At 46.7% G+C, this 26,174-nt stretch overlaps 5 non-coding genes across 5 annotated transcripts; all 5 read right to left on the bottom strand.

Moving 5' to 3' along the window:
• Nucleotides 1-4,073: 4,073 nt before the first annotated feature.
• On the bottom strand, nucleotides 4,074-4,145 carry trnae-cuc (transfer RNA glutamic acid (anticodon CUC)). The gene has a single exon. It is a non-coding gene; the product is annotated as a tRNA-Glu (tRNA).
• Nucleotides 4,146-7,364: 3,219 nt separating this feature from the next.
• Nucleotides 7,365-7,438, bottom strand: trnan-guu (transfer RNA asparagine (anticodon GUU)). Its single transcript has one exon. It is a non-coding gene; the product is annotated as a tRNA-Asn (tRNA).
• Nucleotides 7,439-10,740: 3,302 nt separating this feature from the next.
• On the bottom strand, nucleotides 10,741-10,814 carry trnan-guu (transfer RNA asparagine (anticodon GUU)). The gene has a single exon. It is a non-coding gene; the product is annotated as a tRNA-Asn (tRNA).
• Nucleotides 10,815-14,112: 3,298 nt separating this feature from the next.
• On the bottom strand, nucleotides 14,113-14,186 carry trnan-auu (transfer RNA asparagine (anticodon AUU)). Its single transcript has one exon. It is a non-coding gene; the product is annotated as a tRNA-Asn (tRNA).
• A 6,287-nt stretch (nucleotides 14,187-20,473) lies between these two features.
• Nucleotides 20,474-20,547, bottom strand: trnan-guu (transfer RNA asparagine (anticodon GUU)). Its single transcript has one exon. It is a non-coding gene; the product is annotated as a tRNA-Asn (tRNA).
• Nucleotides 20,548-26,174: the final 5,627 nt, after the last annotated feature.

Raw genomic sequence — 26,174 nt, 5'->3', positions numbered from 1 at the left:
TTAATGAAAATTTTAACTAAATTGGGTGACTGCATGAAACGGTTTTTTGGTCAGATTTGAATCATCACTCCCAAATAAGACAATGCCATGAATATCAGTGAACTGCTCTTTTTGTTAAAAACCACAAGTTCTTGATGTATTTTCACAACTTACTGGTATTCACATCTGCACATTCAATGTCAAACTCTGACATCAGAAATGAAATTACACCATTAATTTTGACTTTCAATATTCGAAGAAGCAAATTAATAGCACACAGTCAATACCCAGTCTGATTAATATGAAATTAAATTTAACCAAAAAAACATAAAACCAAGCTGGGAGATAAGAAATGGGGGAAGGGCATAAAGCAAGAAATGTAGCATCATAGAAGGTGCTCCTCCAGGGAGTGTATTTTACCAACTACCGCTGCTCAATATAAACACTCTGATATGATCCTCCGGTTTTAATGTAAACCATAGCCCCATACAGTAGGTACCATTTAAATGAGTTAAAAATACAAGCCTTGAGCAAATCCAGCCTCCAGCCTTACCCCCCGCTTCTTGGAGCTTGGACCTTCCTCAAGGTCCTGCGGGTCGTTGAACTCCTGGGCTCCAGCTGCCACTCCTCCACTGAAGAAGCTTTGGGAAGCAGATGCAAAGGCAACATACAGAACAGAGCAACATTGTAAATGAAAGCAGCTTACGGAGACATTGGGCAATAGGATCACATGGTTTTTACCCATCGACCTCTGGGTTGTGTGCCCAGCACACTCACGCAGCACTACTCTGCTTCTGGGCTCCCAGTAACTGGATTGTGGATCAGTTTAAAGTAGGTCCTATATCTCTGATTACATTGGTACACAAGGCAGTGAAGAAAGGTTTCAGCACACTGGCCTTCATCAATTAAGGAATTGAATATAGATGTTGGCAAGTTATGTTGTAGTTATACAGGACGTTGATAAGGTTGCACCTGGAATATTGTGATCAGTTTGGTCCCCTTGGTGTTCTGACTTCTGACTTCTTCAACTCTGGGTTTGTGTTGAACTTGATGGGATACTTTGTCCAACTCAGCATGTTTAAACAGTATCGCTCAGATGATTCATTTGAAACTTTTCAGGAAGTGAGCTCAATAAGATTGAACTATTCAAAGTTACTTGGACCCTATTTTAAAATTACATGAGGACCAGTAGTCAGAGACACGTACAACATGGAAACAGACCCTTGAGTCGAACTTGTCCATGCTGACCTGATATCCTAAATTAATCTAGTCCCATTTGACAGCACCTGACCCATATATTCTGGCAGCTCATTTCATATATGTACCACCACCTGCATGAAGACGTTGTCTCTTTAATATATTTCGCCTCTCACCCTAAACCTATGCCCTCTAGTTCTGGACTCCCCCACCCCTGAGAAAAGACCTTGTCTATTACCCTGTCCATGCCCCTCATGATTTTGTAACCTCTATTAGGTCACTCCTCTGCCTCCGATGCTCCAGGTAAAACAGCTCCAGCCTATTCAGCCTCTCCCTGGAGCTCAAACCCTACAACCCCCAGCATCATTCCCAAAAATCGTTTCTCATGGAGAAGTTAACGTTTCAGTCCTGAAGAAGGGTTAATACCCAAAACGCTGACTACTCCACATTCTGAGGCTGTATTCTCCCAACCTCCTGCTTGCAACTTCGGGTTGCAATATGTAGTGGCTCAGTGGTTACCACTGCAGCCTCACAGCGCACGGGACCCAGGTTTGACTCCAGCCTTGGATCGCTGTCTGTGAGGAGTTTGCACAATCTCCCAGTGTCTGCATGGGTTTTCTCTGGGCGATCCTGTCTTCTTACATAAACCAAAGATGTGCAGGTCATGTTGATTGGCCATGCTTAATTTCCCATAGAGTTAGGTACATTAGTTAGAGGGAAATGGGTGTGGATGGGTTACTCTTCGGAGGGTTTGTGTGGACTTGTTGGGACAAATGGCCTATTTCCTGTAGCTAATCTCATCTGCACTAATTTTGTCTCTAACGAATGGCAGAGTAGACTCGACGGGCCCAATGGCCTAACTTCTGCTCCGATGGTCTTGCGGTCTGAGGTTTATTTGGATCATTTCATTGGCAATGTGCAGTCCCTGGCTCAATGAGCAGCAGTGCCCCCGCTGGTGCTTCCGCAAGTTGCAAGCAAACATGAACCTCTTCCCACACTCGGGCCAGCTGAAGGGCCTCCCACTGCTGAAGGACACACAGGTGTTTCAGCAGGGTGGAGGAATTGCTGAAGGCCTTCCCGCACTCAGGTCAGCAGAATGGCCTCTCCCCCAACCCCCCATCCCGCCCCCGTGTGGACCAGCTGGTGCTTCCGCAGTGTGGAGGAGCGGATAAAGCCCTTCCCACACTCGGGGCAGGAGATCGGCTTCTCCCCGGTGTGGACGGACTGGTGCCTCAGCAGGGCTGAGGAATTGCTGAAGGACTTCCTGCACTTAGGGCAACTGAACGACCGCTCCCCCATGTGGACTCACCAATGGGCCAGCAGTTCGGAGGAAAGAGCAAAGCCCTTCCTGCACTCGGGGCAGAAGAACGGCCTCTCCTCAGTGTGGACCCATTGGTGTCCCAGCAGGTGGGAAGAACTCCTGAAGGCCATCTCGCACTTGGGGCCGGAGAACAGCCTTCCCTGGTGTGGACCAACTGGTGCGGCAGCAGGCAGAGGAATCACTGAAGGCCTTCCCACACTCAGGGCAGCAGAAGGGCCTCTTCCCCTCTGTGGACCCACTGGTGCTTCAGAACCCTTTCAAATTTCACAGTATCCTTCTGATAGGAGACCAGAATTGCACACAATATTCCAAAACTGGTCCTACCAATGTCCTGTACAGCCACAACATAACTTCCCAACTCCAATACTCAGTCAGAGGATTGCAAAAGCTTTCAAAACCCGCAAAAAACAAACAGGAAATAATGGAGGGACAAACCGAATTTTTGAGAGTCAGCTTGGAAGCATCAATGAGAAATCGGCGGACTGGGTCTATTGGTGACCCGTTCTCCTTAAATACACTATATACGTATTTCTCTTGTGCTCTTCGTAGTTTCTCTGTGCTGCAGTGTGTAGTGGCTCGTTAAAATAATGTCCTGACGCAGCAAAGTTTGTGGGTGTTGGGATGATTGCTTCTGTAGTTAGGTATTTGGTTTGTGTGTGTTGTTTTTCTGTAGACGCTAGTTTGAAGTTCCCCATTGACTGTTCGCTCTACTGTGACATCTAAGAATGGCACTTTGTTGTTGTTCTCCTCTTCAAACCAGGAGCCCCCCTCAGGCCTAAAGCCTCACCATTTGGAACACCAATATGCAGACTCGTCAAAGGCCTCCACTGAAAACACCAAGTCGAAGATTCACGTCACTCCATTTACTCCATCCAAGAATTCCTGAACACCAAAGACACTAAGATAGAAGAGGATGGAATAATGATGTCCTTTGACATAACAGCCCTGTTCACATCCATTAACATCATCTTGGCCAAACAAAACTGAAGACACTACTCGAAGAACCAGAGACACAAACACAGCACCAACTTCATCAGCAAAGATAGCACTGTCAACCTCGTAGAACTGTGTCTTACCACCCACTTCATATTCAGTAACAAGCCCTCCAAACAAATCAACGAAATACCCATGAAACCACCAGTATCAGGATTCCTCGCAGAAGCAATAATGCAGAGACTCGAACAAACAGCCCTTCCAACGATCCACCCAAACTTTGGGTCCACTACAGTGACGACACTTTTGTCATCAAAAAATGAAACAAATTAGAGGAAACCTACAACACCATCAACAATATCCTCGCTGACATAAAATTCACAAAAGAGGAGCACAACAATAAAGTGCCATTTCTAGATGTCACAGTAGAGCAAACAGTCAATGGTAAATTCAAAACAGCCTCTACAGGAAAACAACGCACACGAACCAAGTACTTAACTACAGAAGCAATCATCCCTCCACAGACAAACAAATTTGAATCAGGACACTATTTCACACGACACACTGCAGCACCCAGGAACGACTATAAATAATTACACAGTGCATTTAAGAAGAATGGGTAGCCTGCACCCCTGAAAATGGTTTCCCTGACCAGGAATCGAACCCGGGCCGCGGCGGTGAGAGCGCCAAATCCTAACCACTAGACCACCAGGGAGACGCGGCTTCTGCTTGTCAGCTCTACTAAAAATTACTTCCCTGCCCGGATATCGAACCTGGGCCGCGGTCGTCAGCAAGCTTTCACCTGTGCATCCAACAATGTCATTTCTTGTATCCATTGCTCCCGATGCGGTCTCCTCTACATTGGGGAGGCTGGAGACTCCTCGCAGAGTCCAGTCACGGCGCTTGAGGGGATATTTCCAGGACAACCGCAACAATCAACCCCATCGCCCTCTGGCCCAACATTTCAACACCCCCTCCCACTCTGCCGAGGACATGCAGGTCCTGGGCCTCCTCCATCGCCGCTCCCTCCCCACCCGATGCCTGGAGGAAGAACGCCCCATCTTCCGCCTCAGATAAATTCAAACCCAGAACATTAATGTAGACTTCACCAGTTTCCTCATTTCCCCTCCCCACACCTTACTTCAGTTCCAAACTTCCAGCACATCGCGATCCTCATGACCTGTCCTACCTGCCAATCTCCCTTCCCACCTATCCGCTCCACCCTCCTCTCTGACCTGTCACCTCCATCCCCACCCCCATTCACCTATTGTACTCTTTGCTACCTTCGGCCCAGCACACCCCCACCCCCCAATTTATCTCTCCGCCCTGGAGGCGTCCTGCTTCCATTCAGGATGAAGGGCTTTTGCCCGAAAAGTCGATTTTCCTGCTCCTCGGAAGCTGTCTGACCTGCTGTGCTTTTCCAGCACCACTCTGATCTGAACTCTGGTTTCCAGCATCTGCAATCCGCACTTTTGCCTACCCAATAAACCCAGTGTGTCGATTTCACATCAACAAACTGACACAAGCAGACACAACGTGTGCAGAAACCCTAGCCACATTACTTTACATTAAAGACATCTGGGAAATGATGTCCAGACAACTCAACGCTCTCCGCATCATGGTAGCCCACAAACCTACCAACACACTTAAACAGCGGCTAATGAACCTGGAATAGCCGATACAAACAACCCGCAAAAGAAAGTTATTTACAAAATACCATACAAGGAAATATATACATGAACTCTGCTGCACAGTTCTCTGTGGCAAGAAATGCTGGGATGAGATAAGGAAGATTTTTTTCAGCCAAAACGAATCGGCACTGACTGGACAGCCATTTAAAATCAACGCTGTCAGGCCAGGATGGAAGATCCAACAGGATGAACAGATTTCTTATTTCCTGAAGATTTATAAAGCTGAGACTGGGTTTTGGTGTTTGTTCCCTTTCCACTCCCAGGAGCCGCAGTGGTTGGGGAGGTGAGTTGGAGAAAGTGAAATATGTCCATGAGCAGCGTGTGGGGCTATTTCAGCTTCCCCTCCTCTGACAGCGCTGTGACGTGACTCTGATGTTCTCAGGGACACTTACTGACGCGAGACAGTGAAAAGATTCCCATTCCCGCAAATCAGGAATTCAAACCGTATGCCGGCTTCAGGACAATGAGAAAGATTAATTGGGGTGTGTGAAGAAGCTGTGAGCTGCATTTCAAACAGGTAGGTGGAGTCAGATGCGTCATCCATTGCGCCCCTGGCACTGAGCGTACCTGACGCCACCATGCTGCAGAGTTCTGACGTTAACACGGACATGGGCAGCAATGGGAACATTCACAAGAGGAACAGCCAAAGATAATCACCGTCACTGCTTCCCTTCCATTGTCCCAACTTGGTGAAGCAGTATCTTTCACTGGCAAATAAAACACATTCGTCCTCAGGTGCCTGCTTCATTTCGATCACGACTTCACGCCCCTCACTGTTCTCGTCTCATTTCCAAACACTTGGATCATAGCCTCAAAAGTAGCTCTGTGGGTATCTGCTTGTTCCACCCTGACAGGCAATGGGTTGCAGATTTCCAACCCCTCCACTGATGTGAATCTTAAAGAAGAAACCGGGGAACAGTCTTCCTTTCTTTTTGACGACATTTCTCAACTGTAGTCGGCAGGGTTCACACCTGCGTGGGGAAACCGCAATCGATCTCAAATCCATCGTATTAACCACTCGACCCACGAATAAAGAACCACACTGACAGCTTCATTTTCCAGGTCTCCCTACCTGTGGAGCTGAGAAAGAGTGAGTTATTGCTGGGTTTGTTTGAATACAATCACTTCACAGGTTTCGAAAGGGTTACATATCTGCACATGGCGAGTCTGGTTGTTTCATCACGAAAGATGCAATAAACTTTCAGTTAAAAGCAAAAACAGAAATTGCAGGAGCAACTCAGCAGGTCAGGCACCATCGGTGGAAAGAGAATCAGAGACAATATTTCAGAACTCTGTTTTCTCCCACAGGTACTGCCAAACCGGCTGAGTTCCTCCAGCAGCTCCTCTTTGTGTCTCTGATTCTCAGCATCCGCAGTCCTTTACGTTAGAAATTAAATCAATTCAGCCTCATGTGCAGGAATGAGAATCCTTTCAATTTCCCAAAAAATTGGCAGAGATTTCAAGGCATTTGGAAAAAAAAGTAAAATTGACATTAGGAAGAACACTTTCTTGTCCCTGTCTGACCGTGACAAGGAGGCAGATTCAAGAACACAAAAGGGAATTCGGTGGTCATGTCCAAAGTAACAATGTGGAGATTTACAGGGCGAAGGCAAGAGAATGATACGAATAGAGACTCTCATTTACTTGCTGTGTAGAACCAGCAGAGCTAATGTGGGCCTCAAATTGCGCTGTGACACGTGTTGTGAATCAGAGTGAACTCACAGTTCAATCAACGGAAGGTGGGGATTTAGAAAAGTTTATATTTACACAATCTCCTCACGTCAACGCAACAACAAAGTGGTTTAATTATCCGGCAGTGGAGAGAACCCAGTTCCTGGAGATGGGACAAAGAGCTGGCTCAGGGATATCAGTCCACATTGCTCTCTTTGCCACGAGTTCAGACGGAGAACATTGGAGGGACAAAGGAGAGAATAACGATCTGTGTCGGAGGGTGACTAACTGTTCATGGAGACTATTCCTGGCGAACAATAAGTCGTGTGTAACAGCTGACGATGTGATAACACGGCCTCGTGTGGGTGTGGTAGGGGTCAAGAGCATGGGGGTGTTCGGGTCCAAATAATATTGAACTCGATCTTGAAGACTGGAGGATTCCAAACGGAAAATGAGGCGCTGGTCTTCCATCTGGAGCGGAGCTTTGCTGGAACACTGCTGCATGCCTGAGACAGAGATGTGGGCCAGGGAACAGGGGGGCGTGTTAAAGTGACAGGCAACCAGAAGCTCATCGCCTCTGGGTGGGCTCAAACCACCAACCTTTCGGTTAACAGCCGAACGCGCTGACCAATTGCGCCACAGAGACAGGCGATGACATGGCCTGCGCCATCGCTTCGGGGAGGCTATTAGTGAATTCATAATTCAGCCTCCCGGCCTCGAATTCCAGTTGTCGTCTATCAGTTTTACTTTTCCATAATAAAGCCTGGGACATTCATTGTGGAGACACCGGGGACAGGCTGGAGACACATCCATGTCACGAGGAACTAGCTTTCTTACTCCGGGACGTCACCCTTCGAGCCTTTCAGTGTTTTGCCTGTTCCCGAGTTCTCTCCTTGGCTCGGAGGCGAGAAGGTGTTTGAATTCCTGATGTGCAGGAACGACAATTCTTTCAATGTCTCAGATCAGGTCATGTCCCGAGAACATCAGAGTCAATCTCCCGGCCTCTTCAACAAGGGAACGCTGTCTGGACTGTATCTACTCAGTCGGACAGTTCATCTTTCATTCTCCTCTAAATACGCTTCCCAAAGAGTTTCTAAAGATTCACAAAGCTGGAGACTGGGATTTCTGTTTTGCTTCATGAACATTTTTCCATTTCCTAACTGACAATATTTTGCCAAAACCTCTTCCCAATTGTACGCCATGATTCATTTCCAGGGATGAGGAATTTCCATTTTGGAGAGACATTCCCAAGGTTGGGAATGTTCGCTTTGGAGCAAAGAAGGTTAACTGGAGATTTCCTGGGGCGGTTGGTCATGATGGGAGAAGAAGCGGTGGGAATGGGCAGATTAATGATCAGAAGAATCAATTGTCACTCACCAGAGTCAGTTACCAGAGGACAGGGATTGAAGTTCTTGAATGAATAGCAGCACTTGTGCCGAATAAACACAGTGAATACTGTAGAAAGCCAACAGGTCGAGCAGCATCTGTGGAAAGGTAAACAGAGCTGACGTTGTGAGGCTGGTACGTTGTTTGTTCACAACCCGAGTTTCCTGCATGGCAATCAATTCCCAGACATGAGAAAACTGGATTTTATCGAGACGGGTTTTGTGAAGTTTGAGCGATAATGCAGCCAAAAGGAAGTCATTTAAAATCGCCAGTGAAGAAAGCATAGTCAGCAGGTTACCACCCTGGGCGGGGGAGCCCCAAAGGATCTCTACGCCAGCACCTTAAGTGTTCGGCGACAACTACACGCCCAAAGTTGTGGTCTAAAATTTCTCATGGAATGGTTCTAACAGGAAAGGTGAGTATTGGGCTTTTCCAGTCCGCGCCATAGTCCCAACGTATTCTGTTCCCCTGGATTTGATCAGGACAGAGGAGGCTGATGGGAGATCGAACTGAACTGCACACATTGATGAGAGATAGAGCGGGTGGGAAGGATCCATTCCCATGCGTAGAGAGATTAATAATCAGGGCCGAAAATAAGGAGCCACTTCAAGAAATTTGGGGTTCATTCAGCAAAGCTAATGTAGAACCTGTTCACAGAAAATTGTGATGAAAGTCTCTCGAGTCATTTTGATGAGAAGTGTTGATGATGCTAATACACTCGGTAGGATGAACGTAGATTGGTAAATGTATTTGGTGACAGTTCTGTTCTAGCCCTGTGAGCGAAACCTGGATCTGAAGGAATAAAAGGGACATTAACAACATCGATCTGAAATTGGATACGTGACAAGAAACAGAGCCATCATTAATAGTTGGCTTTTGAACTGGAGAAGGTTTCTCGTGAAATTAGCTTGAGGCTTGAGGTATGCAAGGTCAAGATAATTTAGGTAAAACACGGAAACGCTATCCTCATTAGCAGACAGTGAAAGGATTACAAGACGCAAATTAAACATTTTCAAAAAGTGATACAGTGGACTGGGAAGATAAGTATTATAAACTGTGAACAACAAAGTTCTTGAGCACAACACTTACATTCAAAAACGAAAACATCCAGGACCTGATTAATCAGATTGTATTGTCGTGCTTTTCTGCAAAACATCCACTTGCAATGTCCTACAAAAGAGTGACAAAACCCATCCCTGTCAGCCCAGGATCGAAAAAGGGATGAACGTTTGCTGATTTTCTGAAGATTCACAAAGCTAAGACTGGGTTTTGGTGATTGTTTCCTTTCCACTCCCAGGAGCCGCAGTGGTTGAGGCGGTGAGTTGGGGAAAGTAAAATGTGTCCATGAGCAGCGTGTGGGACTATTTCAGCTTCCCCTCATCTGACAGCGCTGTTTCTTGACTCCGATGTTCTCGGGGACACTTACTGACGTGAGACCGTAAAAAGATTCCCATTCCCGCAGATGGGGAATTCAAACCGTATGCCGGCTTCAGGACAATAAGAAAAATTAATTGGGGTGTGTGAAGAAGCTGTGAGCTGCATTTCAAACAGGTAGGTGGAGTCAGATGCGTCATCCATTGCGCCCCGCCCCTGTGCGTATCTAACGCCACCATGCTGCAGAGTTTCTGACGTTAACACGGACATGCGCAGCAATGGGAACCTTCACAAGGTGAACAACCAAAGATAATCACCGTCACTGATTCCCTTCCACAGGCCCAACTTTGTGAAGCAGTATCTTTCACTGGCAAAGGAAACACCCTTGTCCTCAGGTGCCTGCTTCATTTCGATCACGATTTCATGCCCCTCACTGTTCTAATCTCATTTCCAAACACTTTGCTCACAGCCTCAAACGAAGCTCTGCGGGTATCTGCTTGATCCACCCGAACAGGCAGTGGGTTGCAGATTCCAGACCAGCCCCAATGTGAGTGAAATACTTTTCCCCCTCCACTGATTTGAATCTTAAAGAAGAAGCCGGGGAGCAAGCTCCCTTTCTTTTCGACGACATTTGTCATTTTGTAGTCGGCAGGGTTCACACCTGCGTGGGGAAACCGCAATGGATTTCAAGTCCATCGCATTCGCCACTCGGCCCACCAATACAGAACCACACTGACAGCTTCACTTCCCAGGTCTGTCTGCCTGTGGAGCTGAGAAAGAGTGAATCATTGCAGAGTTTGTTTGAATCCAATCACTTCACAGTTATTCGAAAGAGTTAAATATCTGCACACGGTGTTTGCAGATATTTAGGTGTTTCATCCCAAAAGATGAAATGAACTTTCAGTTCAAAACAAAACTAGAAATTGCAGGAGGAAATCGGCAGGTCAGGCGACATCCGTGGAAAGAGAATCAGATACAACATTTCAGAATTCTGTTTTCTCCGACAGGTACTGTCAAACCTGCCGAGTTTCTCTTTTTGTCTCGGCTTCTCCGCATCCGCAATCCCTGACATTCGACATTAATTCAATTCAAAAACCCCTTTGTGGAGAAGATTTCCGTTTGGGGAACATTTTCCTGACCTCATCAAAAGCGCACAGCTTTGAAACCAAGGAAGAACAGCGAACACACCGCCCCTGGGTGGGCTCGAACCACCAACCTTTCGGTTAACAGCCGAACGCGCTGACCAATTGCGCCACAGAGACAGGCGACAACGAGGGCTGCGCCATCGCTTAGGGGAGGCTATTAGTGAATTCATAATTCAGCCTCCACGCCTAGAATTACAATTGTCATCTATCAGTTTTACTTTTCCATAATAAAGCCTGGGAGATTTATTGTGGAGACACCGGGGACAGTCTGCAGACACATCCATGTCACGAGGAACTAGCTTTCTTACTCCGGGGCCGTCGCCCTTCGAGCCTTTCAGTGTTTTGCCTGTTCCCGATTTCTCTCATTGGCTCGGAGGCGAGAAGGGGTTTGAATTCCTGATGTGCAGGAACGACAATTCTTTCAATGTCTCAGATCAGTTCATGTCCCGAGAACATCAGAGTCAATCTCCCGGCCTCTTCAACAAGGGGACGCTGTCTGGACTCTCTCTCATCAGTCGGACAGTTCATCTTTCATTCTCCTCTAAATCCGCTTCCCAAAGAGTTTCTAAAGATTCACAAAGCTGGAGACTGGGATTTCTATTTTGCTTCATGAACATTTTTCCATTTCCTAACTGACAATATTTTGCCAAAATCTCTTCCCAATTATACACCTTGCGTCATGTCCAGGGATGAGGAATTTCCATTTTGGAGAGACATTCCCAAGGTTGGGAATGTTCGCTTTGGAGCAAAGAAGGTTAACTGGAGATTTCCTGGGGCTGTTGGTAATGATGGGAGAAGAAGCGGTGGGAATGGGCAGATTAATGATCAGAAGAATCAATTGCCACTGACCAGAGTCAGTTACCAGAGGACAGGGATTGAGGTTCTTGAATGAAAAGCAGCACTTGTGCCGAATAAACACAGAGAATACTGCAGAAAGCCAACAGGTCGAGCAGCATCTGTGGAAAGGTAAACAGAGCTGACGTTGTGAGGCTGGTACGTTATTTGTTCAGAACCCGAGTTTCCTGCATGGCAATCAATTCCCAGACATGAGAAAACGTGGCTTTATTGAGCCGGGTTTTGTGAAGTTTGAGCGATAGTGCAACCAACAGGAAGTCATTTAAAATCGCCAGCGAAGAAAGCATAGTCAGCAGGTTACCACCCTGAGCGGGGGAGCCCCAAAGCATCTCTACGCCAACACCTTAAGTGTTCGGCCACAGCTAAGTGCCCAAAGTTGTGGTCTAAAATTTCTCATGGAATGGTTCTAACAGGAAAGGTGAGTATTGGGCTTGTCCTGTCCGCGCCATAGCCCCAACGTATCCTGTTTCCCTGGATTTGATCAGGACAGAGGAGGCTGATGGGAGATCGAACTGAACTACACACATTGATGAGGGATAGAGCGGGTTGGAAGGATCCATTCCCATGCTTAGAGAGATTAATAATCAGGGCCTAAAATAAGGAGCCACTTCAAGAAATTTGGGGTTCATTCAGCAAAGCTAATGTAGATCTGTTCACAGAAAATTGTGATGAAAGTCTCTCGAATTATTTTGATGAGAAGTGTTGATGATGCTAATACAATCGGTAGGATGAACGTAGATTGGTAAATGTATTTGGTGACAGTTCTGTTCTCGCCCTGTGAGCGAATCCTGGATCTGAAGGAATAAAAGGGATATTAACAACATCGATCTGAAATTGGATACGTGACAAGAAACAGAGCCATCATTAACAGTTGGCTTTTGAACTGGAGAAGGTTTCTCGTGAAATTAGCTTGAGGCTTGAGGTATGCAAGGTCAAGATAATTTAGGTAAAACACGGAAACGCTATCCTCATTAGCAGACAGTGAAAGGATTACAAGACGCAAATTAAACATTTTCGATAAGTGATACAGGGGATTGGGAAGATAAGTATTATAAACTGTGAACAACAAAGTTCTGGAGCACAACACTTTCATTCAAAGACCGAAAACATCCAGGACCTGATTAATCAGATTGCATTGTGGTGCTTTTCTGCAAAACATCCACTTGCAATATCCTACAAAAGAGTGACAAAACCCATCCCTGTCAGCCCAGGATAGAAAATCCGAAGGGATGAACGTTTGCTGATTTTCTGAAGATTCACAAAGCTAAGACTGGGTTTTGGTGATTGTTTCCTTTCCACTCCCAGGAGCCGCAGTGGTTGAGGCGGTGAGTTGGAGAAAGTAAAATGTGCCCGTGAGCAGCGTGTGGGGCTATTTCAGCTTCCCCTCATCTGACAGCGCTGAGACTTGACTCCGATGTTCTCAGGGACATTGACTGACGCGAGACAGTGAAAAGATTCCCATTCCCGCAGATCGGGAATTCAAACCGTGTGCCGGCTTCAGGACAATGGGAAAGATTAATTGGGGTGTGTGAAGAAGCTGTGAGCTGCATTTCAAACAGGTAGGTGGAGTCAGATCCGTCATCCATTGCGCCCCGGCCCTGTGCGTATCTAACGCCACCATGCTGCAGAGTTTCTGACGTTAACACGGACATGCGCAGCAATGGGAACCTTCACAAGGTGAACAACCAAAGATAATCACCGTCACTGATTCCCTTCCACAGGCCCAACTTTGTGAAGCAGTATCTTTCACTGGCAAAGGAAACACCCTTGTCCTCAGGTGCCTGCTTCATTTCGATCACGATTTCAAGCCTCTCACTGTTGTAATCTCATTACCAAACACTTTACTCACAGCCTCAAAGGAAGCTCTGCGGGTATCTACTTGTTCCACCCGAACAGGCAGTGGGTTGCAGATTCCCACCAGTCCCAATGTGAGTGAAATACCTTTCCCCCTCCACTGATTTGAATCTTAAAGAAGAAGCCGGGGAGCAAGCTCCCTTTCTTTTCGACGACATTTGTCATTTTGTAGTCGGCAGGGTTCACACCTGCGTGGGGAAACCGCAATGGATTTCAAGTCCATCGCATTAACCACTCGGCCCACGAATACAGAACCACACTGACAACTTCACTTCCCAGGTTTGTCTGCCTGTGGAGCTGAGTAAGAGTGAATCATCGCAGAGTTTGTTTGAATCCAATCACTTCACAGTGATTCGAAAGGGTTACATATCTGCACATGGCGAGTCGAGATGTTTCATCCCAAAAGTTGAAATGAACTTTCAGTTAAAAACAAAACTAGAAATTGCAGGAGGAACTCAGCAGTTCAGGCAACATCTGTGGAAAGAAAACCAGAGACAACATTTCTGAACTCTGTTTTCTCCGACAGGCACTGTCAAACCTGCCGCGTTTCTCTTTTTGTCTCGGCTTCTCAGCATCCGCAGTCCCTTCTGTTCGACTTTAATTCAATTCAGAAACCCCTTATGGAGAAGATTTCCGTTTATGGAACATTTTCCTGACCCCTTTTAAAGCGCACAACCTCGAAGCCAAGGAAGGGCATCGAAGACACCGCCCCTGGGTGGGCTCGAACTACCAACCTTTCGGTTAATAGCCGAACGCCCTGACCAATTGCGCCACAGAGACAGGCGTAGGCGTGGGCTGCGCCATCGCTTCGGGGAGGCTATTAGTGAATTCATAATTCAGCCTGCTCCGCCGAGAATTACAATTGTCGTCTATCAGTTTTACTTTTCCACAATAAAGCCTGGGACATTCATTGTGGAGACACCGGGAACAGTCTGATCCTACTCTCTGCAGACACATCCATGTCACGAGGAACTAGCTTTCTTACTCCGGGGTCGTCGCCCTTCGAGCCTTTTCGTGTTTTGCCTGATCCCGAGTTCTCCCATTGGCGCGGAGGCGAGAAGGGGTTTGAATTCCTGATTGCAGGAACGACAATTCTTTCAATGTCTCAGATCAGTTCATGTCCCGAGAACATCTGAGTCAATCTCCCGGCCTCTTCAACAAGGGGACGCTGTCTGGACTGTCTCTACTCAGTCGGACAGTTCATCTTTCATTCTCCTCTAAATACGCTTCCCAAAGAGTTTCTAAAGATTCACAAAGCTGGAGACTGGGATTTCTGCTTTGCTTCATGAACATTTTTCCATTTCCTAACTGACAATATTTTGCCAAAGTCTCTTCCCAATTGTACGCCTTGCGTCATGTCCAGGGATGAGGAATTTCCATTTTGGAGAGACATTCCCAAGGTTGGGAATGTTCGCTTTGGAGCAAAGAAGGTTAACTGGAGATTTCCTGGGGCTGTTGGTAATGATGGGAGAAGAAGCGGTGGGAATGGGCAGATTAATGATCAGAAGAATCAATTGCCACTGACCAGAGTCAGTTACCAGAGGACAGGGATTGAAGTTCTTGAATGAAAAGCAGCACTTGTGCCGAATAAACACAGAGAATACTGCAGAAAGCCAACAGGTCGAGCAGCATCTGTGGAAAGGTAAACAGAGCTGACGTTGTGAGGCTGGTACGTTGTTTGTTCAGAACCCGAGGTTCCTGCATGGCAATCAATTCCGACACACGAGAAAACGGGACTTTATTGAGCCGGGTTTTGTGAAGTTTGAACGATAATGTAACCAACAGGAATTCATTTAAAATCGCCAGCGAAGAAAGCATAGTCAGCAGGTGACCATCTTGAGCGGGGGAGCCCCAAAGGATCTCTACGCCAACACTTTAAGTGTTCAGCCACAACTACACGCCCAAAGTTGTGGTCTAAAATTTCTCATGGAATGGTTCTAACAGGAAAGGTGAGTATTGGGCTTGTCCAGTCCGCGCCATAGCCCCAATGTATCCAGTTGCCATGGATTTGATCAGGACAGAGGAGGCTGATGGGAGATCGAACTGAACTACACACATTGATGAGAGATAGAACGGGTGGGAAGGATCCATTCCCATGCATAGGGAGATTAATAATCAGGACCGAAAATAAGGAGCCACTTCAAGAAATTTGGGGTTCATTCAGCAAAGCTAATGCAGAACTGTTCACAGAAAATTGTGATCAAAGTCCCTCGAGTTATTTTGATGAGAAGTGTTGATGATGCTAATACAATCGGTAGGATGAACGTAGATTGGTAAATGTATTTGGTGACAGTTCTGTTCTAACCCTGTGAGCGAAACCTGGATCTGAAGGAATAAAAGGGATATTAACAACATCGATCTGAAATTGGATACGTGACAAGAAACAGAGCCATCATGAACAGTTGGCTTTTGAACTGGAGAAGTTTTCTCGTGAAATTAGCTTGAGGCTTGAGCTATGCAAGGGTAAGATAATTTAGGTAAAACACGGAAACGCTATCCTCATTAGCAGACAGTGAAAGGATTACAAGACGGAACTTAAACATTTTCGATAAGTGATACAGGGGACTGGGAAGATAAGTATTATAAACTGTGAACATCAACGTTCTTGAGCACAACACTTACATTCAAAGACCGAAAACATCCAGGTCCTGATTAATCAGATTGCATTGTGGTGCTTTTCTGCAAAACATCCACTTGCAATGTCCTACAAAAGAGTGACAAAACCCTTCCCTCTCAGCCCAGGATAGAAAATCCGAAGGGATGAACGTTTGCTGATTTTCTGAAGATTCACAAAGCTAAGACTGGGTTTTGGTGATTGTTTCCTTTCCACTCCCAGGAGTGGCAGTGGTTGAGACGTTGATTTGGTAAAATTAAAATGTGGTAGAAAAAATGACTGCAGATGCTGGAAACCAGATCTGGATCAGTGGTGCTGGAAGAGCACAGCAATTCAGGCAGCATCCGAGGACAGGCAAAATCGACGTTTCGGGCAAAAGCCCTTCATCAGGAATAAAGGCAGAGAACCTGAAGCATGGAGAGATAAGCTAGAGGAGGGTGGGGGTGGGAGAGAGTGGCATAGAGTACAATAGGTCAGTGGGGAAGGAGATGAAGGTGATAGGTCAGGGAGGAGAGGGTGGAGTGGATAGGTGGAAAAGGAGCTGGGCAGGTCGGACAAGTCCGGACAGGTCAGGGGATCGAGTTTCTGGAGGTTAGAAGCTAGGATGAGGTGGGGGAAGGGGAAATGAGGAAACTGTTAAAATCCACATTGATGCCCTGGGGTTGAAGTGTTCCGAGGCGGAAGATGAGGCGTTCTTCCTCCAGGCGTCTGGTGGTGAGGGAGCGGCGGTGGAGGAGGCCCAGCACCTCCATATCCTCGGCAGAGTGGGAGGGGGAGTTGAAATGTTGAGCCACTGGGCGATGTGGTTGATTGGTGCGGGTGTCTCGGAGATGTTCCCTAAAGCACTCTGCTAGGAGGCGTCCAGTCTCCCCAATGTAGAGGAGACCGCATCGGGAGCAACGGATACAATAGATGATATTAGTGGATGTGCAAGTAAAACTTTGATGGATGTGGAAAGCTCCTTTGGGGCCTTGGATGGAGGTGAGGGAGGAGGTGTGGGCGCAGGTTTTACAGTTCCTGCGGTGGCAGGGGAAAGTGCCAGGATGGGAGGGTGGGTCGTAGGGGGGCGTGGACCTGACCAGGTAGTCACGGAGGGAACGGTCTTTGCGGAAGGCGGAGAGGGGTGGGGAGGGAAATATATCCCTGGTGGTGGGGTCTGTTTGGAGGTGGCGGAAATGTCGGCGGATGATTTGGTTTATGTGAAGGTTGGTAGGGTGGAAGGTGAGCACCAGGGGCGTTCTGTCCTTGTTGCGGTTGGAGGGGTTGGGTCTGAGGGCGGAGGTGCGGGATGTGGATGAGATGCGTTGGAGGGCATCTTTAACCACGTGGGAAGGGAAATTGCGGTCTCTAAAGAAGGAGGCCATCTGGTGTGTTCTATGGTGGAACCGCTCCTCCTGGGAGCAGATACGGCGGAGGCGGAGGAATTGGGAATACGGGATGGCATTTTTGCAAGAGGTAGGGTGGGAAGAGGTGTAATCCAGGTAGCTGTGGGAGTCGGTGGGTTTGTAGAAGATGTCAGTGTCAAGTCGGTCGTCACTGATGGAGATGGAGAGGTCCAGGAAGGGGAGGGAGGTGTCAGAGATGGTCCAGGTAAATTTAAGGTCAGGGTGGAATGTGTTGGTGAAGTTGATGAATTGCTCAACCTCCTCGCGGGAGCACGAGGTGGCGCCAATGCAGTCATCAATGTAGCGGAGGAAGAGGTGGGGAGTGGTGCCGGTGTAATTACGGAAGATCAACTGCTCTACGAGCCGGTGTAATTACGGAAGATCAACTGCTCTACGGCCGGTGTAATTACGTAGAGCAGTTGATCTTCCGTAATTACACCGGCACCACTCCCCACCTCTTCCTCCGCTACATTGATGACTGCATTGGCGCCACCTCGTGCTCCCGCGAGGAGGTTGAGCAATTCATCAACTTCACCAACATATTCCACCCTGACCTTAAATTTACCTGGACCATCTCTGACACCTCCCTCCCCTTCCTGGACCTCTCCATCTCCATCAGTGACGACCGACTTGACACTGACATCTTCTACAAACCCACCGACTCCCACAGCTACCTGGATTACACCTCTTCCCACCCTACCTCTTGCAAAAATGCCATCCCGTATTCCCAATTCCTCCGCCTCCGCCGTATCTGCTCCCAGGAGGAGCGGTTCCACCATAGAACACACCAGATGGCCTCCTTCTTTAGAGACCGCAATTTCCCTTCCCACGTGGTTAAAGATGCCCTCCAACGCATCTCATCCACATCCCGCACCTCCGCCCTCAGACCCAACCCCTCCAACCGCACCAAGGACAGAACGCCCCTGGTGCTCACCTTCCACCCTACCAACCTTCGCATAAACCAAATCATCCGCCGACATTTCCGCCACCTCCAAACAGACCCCACCACCAGGGATATATTTCCCTCCCCACCCCTCTCCGCCTTCCGCAAAGACCGTTCCCTCCGTGACTACCTGGTCAGGTCCACGCCCCCCTACGACCCACCCTCCCATCCTGGCACTTTCCCCTGCCACCGCAGGAACTGTAAAACCTGCGCCCACACCTCCTCCCTCACCTCCATCCAAGGCCCCAAAGGAGCTTTCCACATCCATCAAAGTTTTACTTGCACATCCACTAATATCATCTATTGTATCCGTTGCTCCCGATGCGGTCTCCTCTACATTGGGGAGACTGGACGCCTCCTAGCAGAGCGCTTTAGGGAACATCTCCGAGACACCCGCACCAATCAACCACATCGCCCAGTGGCTCAACATTTCAACTCCCCCTCCCACTCTGCCGAGGATATGGAGGTGCTGGGCCTCCTCCACCGCCGCTCCCTCACCACCAGACGCCTGGAGGAAGAACGCCTCATCTTCCGCCTCGGAACACTTCAACCCCAGGGCATCAATGTGGATTTTAACAGTTTCCTCATTTCCCCTTCCCCCACCTCATCCTAGCTTCTAACCTCCAGAAACTCGATCCCCTGACCTGTCCGGACTTGTCCGACCTGCCCAGCTCCTTTTCCACCTATCCACTCCACCCTCTCCTCCCTGACCTATCACCTTCATCTCCTTCCCCACTGACCTATTGTACTCTATGCCACTCTCTCCCACCCCCACCCTCCTCTAGCTTATCTCTCCATGCTTCAGGTTCTCTGCCTTTATTCCTGATGAAGGGCTTTTGCCCGAAACGTCGATTTTGCCTGTCCTCGGATGCTGCCTGAATTGCTGTGCTCTTCCAGCACCACTGATCTAAAATTAAAATGTGCCCGTGAGCAGCGTGTGGGGCTATTTCAGCTTCCCCTCATCTGACAGCGCTGTGACTTGACTCCGATGTTCTCAGGGACATTGACTGACGCGAGACAGTGAAAAGATTCCCATTCCCGAAGATCGGGAATTCAAACCGTATGCCGGCTTCAGGACAATGTGAAAGATTAATTGGGGTGTGTGAAGAAGCTGTGCGCTGCATTTCAAACAGGTAGGTGGAGTCAGATGTGTCATCCATTGCGCCCCGGCCCTGTGCGTACCTGACGCTGCCATGCTGCAGAGTTCTGACATTAACACGGACCTGCGCAGCAAGGGGAACCTTCACAAGGTGAACAACCAAAGATAATCACCGTCACTGATTCCCTTCCACATGCCCAACTTTGTGAAGCAGTATCTTTCACTGGCAAAGGAAACATCCTTGTCCTCAGGTACCTGCTTCATTTCGATCACGATTTCAAGCCTCTCACTGTTCTAGTCTCATTTCCAAACACTTGGCTCACAGCCTCAAACGAAGCTCTGCGGGTATCTGCTTGTTCCACCCGAAAATGCAGGGGGTTGCAGATACCCACCAGTCCCAATGTGAGTGAAATACTTTTCCCCCTCCACTGATTTGAATCTTAAAGAAGAAGCCGGGGAGCAAGCTCCCTTTCTTTTCGACGACATTTCTCATTTTGTACTCGGCAGGGTTCACACCTGCGTGGGGAAAACGCAATGGATTTCAAGTCCATCGCATTAACCAGTCGGCCCACGAATACAGAACCACACTGACAACTTCACTTCCCAGGTCTGTCTGCCTGTGGAGCTGAGAAAGAGTGAATCATCGCAGAGTTTCTTTGAATCCAATCACTTCACAGTGATTCGAAAGGGTTAAATATCTGCACATGGCGAGTCTAGGTGTTTTATCCCAAAAGGTGAAATTAACTTTCCATTAAAAACAAAGCGAGAAATTGCAGGAGGAACTCAGCAGGTCAGGCAACATCTGTGGAAAGAGAATCAGAGACAACATTTCAAAATTCTGTTTTCTCCGACAGGTACTGTCAAACCTGCCGAGTTTCTCTTTTTGTCTCGGCTTCTCAGCATCCACAGTCCCTTCCGTTAGACATTAATTCAATTCAGAAACTCCTTTGTGGAGAGGATTTCCGTTTGGGGAACGTTTTCCTGACCCCATTAAAAGCGTTCAGCTTCGAAGCCAAGCGAACACACCGCCCCTGGGTGGGCTCGAACCACCAACCTTTCGGTTAACAGCCGAACGCGCTGACCAATTGCGCCACAGAGACAGGCATTGGCGTGATTTGCGCCATCGCTTAGGCGAAGCTATTAGTGAATTCATAATTCAGCCTCCCCGCCGAGAATTGCAATTATTGTCTCCCGCGCAATCTTGCAAGAGATCCCGGCTTTCTTGACTTGTGCAAAAATGCCCGATTAAACTTCTCAAAAAGAACCTCCGTGAAACGAGGCTGGGCTCCCTGTAGTACGAATGGGACAGGAAGTGAAATGATTGGAGATAGCATTGAACAGGTTGACGTGTTTACTTCCCTCATTTTCTAATCCCTCTGCCAATTGGCACGTGGCTTGGGCAGTAATGTTATTACACACACTGGAGCAGTGGGATTTGAACCTGAGCCTCAGGGCTCTATGGGAGACTACAGCTGCACCACAAAAAAAACCTCTAGTAAATAGGTCCATTTCTGTTGAATGAGAGGAAACAGCTTCCTCCACAACATGATACACGACCACTGTACCCTCCGTGCCCATTACAATAAATTCAGCCGCCTCCTGTTGAATGAATGAGTGGGAACCCCTCTCCGAGCTCCAAGAAGCGGGGGGCCCGGCTGGAGGCTGGATTTGCTCAAGGCTTGTATCTATTAACTTATTTAAATGGTACCTACTGTATGGGGCTATGGTTTACATTAAAACCGGAGGGTCATGTCAGAGTGTTTGTTTATATTTAGCAGTTGTAGTTGGTAAAATACACTCCCTGGAGGAGCACCTTCTATGCTGCTGCATTTCTTGCCTTCTGCCCTTCCCCCATTTGTTATCTCTCATCTCGATTTTACATTTTCAGTCAAATTTAATTTCACATTAATCAGCCTTGGTATTCACTGTGTATTATTAATTAATCTGTTGGATTGTTGTAAAACAAAATTAATGGTGTAATTTCATTTATGTTGTCTGAGTTTGACATTGAATGTGCAGGTGTGAATGCTAGTAAGTTGTAAAAAAAAATCAAGAACTTGTGCTTTTTAAACAAAAAGACGAGTTCAATGGTATTACTGGCATTGTCTCCTTTGAGGATGATGATTATAGTCTGACCAACAAACCATTTCATGCAGTCACCCAGTTTAATTAAAGTCTTTTGGAAAATAATTCTGGCAGGCAAAGATTTATACAACCCAAAATACGGTTGGTAATCATGTGTATTCTTATCTTTTAAGCCGTAACAGATGGAATTGCGTGGCGGTTTGAGACTGAAACTTCGCTGGAAAGAATGTAGATTGATGAGGGAAGTCAAAATGGCAGAGTCTGGGGCCACAATCTATCAGTCTGGCTTGATTGCATGAGTGGTGGTTCTTCAAAAGCACCTTCCAAGTCATGACCTCAACCACCAAGAACAGACAAGTGTGAACACAGCATTCCGACTGCAAGATATATCGCATTGTTTCTTTGTTATTGACCAAAATGCTGGAACTCACTCCTGAACATTGTTGCAGTTCACATCATATTTGTGAAGCAAATTAAGAGGCAGTTCAGCACCACCTTTTCAAGGTCAGTTTGGGAAGAGTTGTTCGCACAGCCAATGATATTCACATCTCATGAAATAGTAAGCAAAGAGCCCACAGTGTTGGGAGGCTGTATGTTAGCATGGATAGATGATTGGCTAACTACCACAGTTGTGGTAAGGGGCATGTTCAGGATGACAACTTGTAACTAGTGGTGTACCACAGGGATCAGCGCTGGGGCCAACATTATTTACAATATATATACGAATTACTTGGATAAGTAAAGTGAAGGTACTATTGCTAAATTTGCAGAAGAGACAGTTGATGTGAAAGCAGGTGGTGAGGATGATATTAGATGTCTGGAGAGGAATATCGACAGGTTAAGCAAATGAGCGAAAGCTTGGCAGATGGGAAAATGAGGTAATGCAGTTTGTCAGGAGGTGAAGAACTGAATATTAAATGGAGAAAGCTTCAGAATAGAGGGATTTGGAATCACAACCACGAATCTCTTCATCCAATTTCAGTGAGTAATCGGGAGGCAAATGGGAGGTTGGCCTTTTCAATAGAGTAGAAATGTAGGGAGGTTATAGTGAATCTATGTAAGGCATTAGTCAGGCCACAACTGAATACTGTGAACAGTTTAGGGCCTTTTACCTGAGGAAAGATATATTGGCATTAGAGGCAGTCCAGAGAAGGTTGACCATGATGATACCAGGCATGGAAAGAATGTCTTATGAGGAGAACTGAATAGGTTGGGCCTGTGCTTATTAGAAGTTAGAAGAATTAGAGATAACCTTATTGTCACGTACATGATTCTGAGGAGACTTGACAGGCTAGACGTGGAAACGTGGGTGAGTCTGGGACCAGAGGAAGTAACCTCCAAATAAGAGATTGCATGTTTAGGACAGATAGGAATTTCTCCTGAGGGCAGTAAATCTGTGGAACTTGATACTACAGAGGGCTGTTGAGCCAGGGTTGTTTCGTGCATTCAAGGCTGAGATAGATTTTTTTTAATCAGTAAGCGAATTGAGGATTATGGGGAAATGGCAGCAAAATGGAGTAAATGTTTCCCAGAATAATCGTGATCTGAATAAATGGCAGAGTCAACTCAATGGGCTGAATTGAATAGTAAATAGTAAGGAGGAAAAGGATGCAATTGGCAATTACAGACCAGTCAGTGTTGGGAAGCCTCGAGATTGTAGGGAGTTGGTTGCATTTGGGCATTGTTACTGGATTTCACATCTGGAGTTTCAAATTGATGCTGCTATGGCCCCGATGCAATTTGAAATCAATTTATGTATCTGGAATATAAACTTATCGCTGCTTTGGTGATCTTATCAATTGTCATAAGTACCTATCTTGTTCACTAATAACCTTTTTTAAGGAAGGAAATTTTCTGTCCTTTCCCAGTTTGGTGAATCCAAAGTCATGTGGTTGACTCTTAACTGCCCTCTGAATTGGCACTTGGTTATTTTTTGGGAGACCAAGTGTCACGTTCCATGAATGAATAAAGAAAAATATTCAGGACAAGATTGTCAATATCACTGTCAGTGAAGGGAAGATTGTGATCTTGTGATACTGGTTAAGTAGCCCAGAGATCTCTGACTTCTGAGAACAAAAATTAAAATCACATCATGGATGCTAGTGGACTTTATTTTCAACGATTAAAAAGATCTGGAAGTGAGAGTTTGTCTCTGTACTGGCAACCAGGAAACCATTATTGGCTAAGACAATGAATTGCAGCTGTTGGAGATCAGCAACAAAAGGCACAATTGCTGGGGAAATGCAGCAGGTCTGGCAGCATCTGTGGAAAGAAAACAGTTAATGTTTTGAATCCAGCCTAATTTTGAAGGGCCACCGGACTCAAAACAGTAACACTGTCGTCTCCTCATAGATGCTGCCAGAACTGTTATTTTTGTCCAATCATTACAGAGTGTTGTGAAAGTGTTCTTTTAGGGAGGGAAATCTACCATTCGCAACCCTACACACGCGTGCACACGCTCACATCATGTGACTCCAGACCTACTACAATGTGGTTGACTCTCAACTGCCTTCTAGCATGTAGCCAATTGCTCAGTCCAAAGGCCATGAGGGATGGGGAGCAAATATTGGACGTGCTAGCAACAATCCCATCCCTCAAAATATTTTCTTATATATTATAAAGCATAGGTTAATGAAGGACAACCAAAACAAACTGCTATGGGAAAGTCATGCCCAACTAACCTGATTTGCGTGTAGTTATAAATATTGTTTTAAAATCCTCTTCAGAGAGGACATTGGTTCCATCATTGTTGCAATACTGCGTGCAATTCTGTGCTTTCTGCTGCAGGAAGGGTGTTGTGAAACTTGAAAGGGTCAGAAAACATTGACAAGGATGCTGCCAGGGTTGGAGGGTTTGAGCTACAGGAAGAGGCTGAATAGACTGGAGCTATTTTCTCTGGAGCTTTGGAGGCTGAGGGGTGACATTAAAGACATTTATAAAATCATGAGGGACATGGGGAGGGTAAATAGGCAAGGTCTTCTCCCTTGGGGTGGGGGAGTCCAAAATTAGAGGGCATAGATTTAAGGTTAATGGCAAATAGAGTTTAATATAGATAAGTGTGAGGTCTTACATTTTGTATAGTCAAATCAAGGTAGGAATTTCATGGTGAATGGTAGGACCTTAAGGAGTGCAGTGGAACAGAGGGATCTTGGAGTACATGTTCACAGTTCTCTGAAAGTGGAGTCACAGGTAGAAATTTTTGGCACACTGGCCCTCATCAGTCATGGCATTCAGTATAAAATACCGAATTAGAGCCGAGATAAGCACCAAATAATAACACATACCAACAAACACCAAATCTGTTTCATATGCAGTATTTCAAACCAAGAGATGTAGGGGTGCAGGTTCATAGCTCCTAGAAAGTGGAGTCATGGGTAGACAGGGCAGTGAAGAAGACTTTCGGCATGCTTGCTTTCATCAGTCAGAGCACTGAGTACAGGAGTTGGGATGAATTGTTGCAGCTGTCACAGATTCCACACAACAATAACAAGACGTGACCCTGCCCTCCCCTGACTGACTGTCACTTTGCATATCAAGGGGAAGACACTCTTTCAATTGTGATGATCAGAAAACATGCCATCCTTCAAAAAAATGGATGTGTTCACAAATATTTTTACAGAGGAAGGAAGTTGCAGTCTGGGTGAAGATCAATCTTCATTCAGAGAGGGAGAGGAAGAGCAGCAGCAGCTTCAGAATTTCATGGTCCCACTTCTGAAAAGACCTTGTCTGATTTGCAGTTGTTCCTGGGCTTGTAATATCGTACTGCAGCATATTGTAGATCTTCAGTAAAAGTGTCAATACTGCACTAAAGAGGTCCATTCAGCAACTTGAGTCCATGTGAACTCTTCGTGGAGGTATGCAGTCTGCCCCATAACCCTGTTGGTTTACAGTTACATATAGATCGACACAAAGATCTTTGGGATTGAGAGGAAAGAATGTTCCACAGGATCTAGAATTACGTTCAGATTTTCTCTCATGGACTGACTGTGATGACCTTTGCAATCACTTCACTGGAATATTACAAGAGAAGAATTTGGCGGTAGAAATCTCAGACCAAACATCACATCAAAGTCTGACAGTCACTTGATTCACGAGGACGTGGATATTGATGGCCTTGAAAACAAAGGGGAAAAGGTCTGTCTGCTTAGTTAGGTTTTAAACGTCAGTGTGACTGGAAACTCAGAGTCTCACATACCCACACACCAGAGTAGTGACTGGAACAAGCTTTAAAGACTGAATGAGAGTTTTCCAATTATCAGAGGATTCACCAGTAACACCACACACATGCTGTAAGCGTGAGTGAGCTTTCAACTGATTGTTATGGTCTGAAACAGACAAGGGCACCTGCACCATGGAGAAACCGTGGAAATGTGGGGAGTATGGGAATGGTTTCCCTTCGCCATCTACACTGGAAATTCATCGACGTTTGCGCACCGGGCAGCGGCTGTTCACCTGCACTCAGTGCAGGAAAGGCTTCACTCAGTTACACCACCTCCTGGCCCACCAGTGTATCCACACCAGCAAGAACCCGTTCATCTGCCCCGTGTGTGGGCAGGACTTCACTCAGTCACACCACCTGCTGCCGCACCAGCAGATGCACACCAGGGAGAAACCGTTTTCCTGCTCTGTGTACGGGAAGGGC

Source organism: Chiloscyllium plagiosum, unplaced genomic scaffold, assembly GCF_037043375.1.
Source record: "Chiloscyllium plagiosum isolate Xiang-an unplaced genomic scaffold, Cpla_swu_hap1 HiC_scaffold_27, whole genome shotgun sequence".
Lineage (NCBI taxonomy): Eukaryota > Metazoa > Chordata > Chondrichthyes > Orectolobiformes > Hemiscylliidae > Chiloscyllium > Chiloscyllium plagiosum.
Note: the sequence above shows the minus strand (reverse complement) of the source record. Positions and strands in the feature narration are given on the sequence as shown.